The sequence below is a fragment of the Branchiostoma belcheri genome, unplaced genomic scaffold (genome assembly GCF_001625305.1).
Source record: "Branchiostoma belcheri isolate BF01 breed outbred unplaced genomic scaffold, Haploidv18h27 scaffold354, whole genome shotgun sequence".
NCBI classification, from domain to species: Eukaryota; Metazoa; Chordata; class Leptocardii; order Amphioxiformes; family Branchiostomatidae; genus Branchiostoma; species Branchiostoma belcheri.
The window spans coordinates 3,887-5,587 of NW_017803970.1; positions in this window are offsets into that span (position 1 = coordinate 3,887).

The following is a 1,701-nucleotide window of genomic DNA, read 5'->3' on the forward strand; positions in this document are numbered from 1 at the left end:
TTGCCTGTCTGTCTGTGAACAGCATACCTCAAGAAGCTTTATATGCATTTTCATGCAACTTTGTAGGTGAGTAGGTCTTGATGAAATCTAAAAATGATTAGATTTGGAGCCCTCTGGTGGCTTTCGTTGGTACTGCAGCAGAACGTTTGGTTTTGATATCTCATGATCTGGATAGGCTAGGGTCACGAATTTTGGATGGTAGATAGGTCATGGGCTCGGAAAGAAGTGATATAACTTTGGGCCTCCTAGCAGCTGCAATTGTTCTGGAACTGCAGGGTAGTTTGAAGATCTTGTTATCCAACGTGTTCAGTTTTGCCTTCGAAATCTAATATGAATAACCAGCCAACTAAACAAACAAACAAAAGTCTGTTCCATTTTTCAATGTCTGAATCCATCGTTACTCATTTAGTTCAGTCCTGTTTGATTCTACAATGCGCATTAAGCTACTGCAAGTAAACTTCTTCAACAGACATCTTTGCCCATTTTCGGCATGTTGACCACTGTCAGGGGGCAACAAAATTTATTGTTTTTATTTCCAACATCAGGCGAACATTAATGTGCTTGTTGATGTCATCCATAAAACTTCCTTGCTGTGGCCTTATGAATGATTATGTACCTTGTAAGCTACAGAGAAGAACAATCATGCTTATCGTCATACTGCTCAAGATTGGTCTATTTAGCTGCTGGGCGTGTAAGTTGCCACGCCATTTTAAATTAGTCTCGGACTATATTTTTAAAGCTATTCATACAGACTCACGCAGACCTAAGACCAGTGTGCACACCATTTCCTATAGCGGGAAAGACTTGGTACATCAGCTGGTACATGGAGGCAAAATAAGGTATTTCATTATTCTTCCCCATTCTGTGATGATCTGTGATATGTGTTAATTCACTTTTGAAGCGCACGCGCGGAGGTGAGCGGCAGCAAACACGAGAGCTCCCGAGTATTTTCCCATTTTTACGTTTTATTGTACTAATTTGCTTGGATTTTTCTTCTAGATTAGCCCACAAGTAATACTTGAACGTATTGTGGACTTGTAAAACCGATAAATGGTGACATTTTTAGATTTTGAATCAATTTTTACTGTCTTGTAAACCGCCACGTACCGAGTGGGGAGGGCGACGAGTACGAGTAACGTATCTGTGTGGGGAGGACAACCGTATACTAGTATAGATATTGTAATCTAGGAATCATAGAACGACGTGTCGTTACACTAGTAACTTGGACAACAGATTTTCGTAATGATATATTTGGAAGGTCTTTGTATAATTTGTAAGGGACTTGATTCACTTGAACATATATTTGGCGTCGCGTCTCGGGCGCCAACACTGATAGACGTATTTGCATATGAATAGTGTATAGCGTGGGAGGGCGATCCGCATCTGTATGTGAATATTTGGCCTAACATTACTTGTGAAACACACTTGGTGATCAATAATTACAGATACAGTAGTTGGTACTGATATTTGTTGTTAGTCTTTGGTACGTACTGTATATTTTTGTGGCATTTGTATGATTTGAGCATGTCGGCGACGCGTCCGACCGCCGTTTGGTAAACAAATTTACATATGTATTCAGAACCTAGCCGGGCTAATTATATTAGGCAAACACACCTGTAGTAATCTTGTACGGTAATCCCGCTAAGGAATAACAGGAGCGGTGACAGCTCTAGAGTCCCGCTAAGGAATTCCGGAATAACA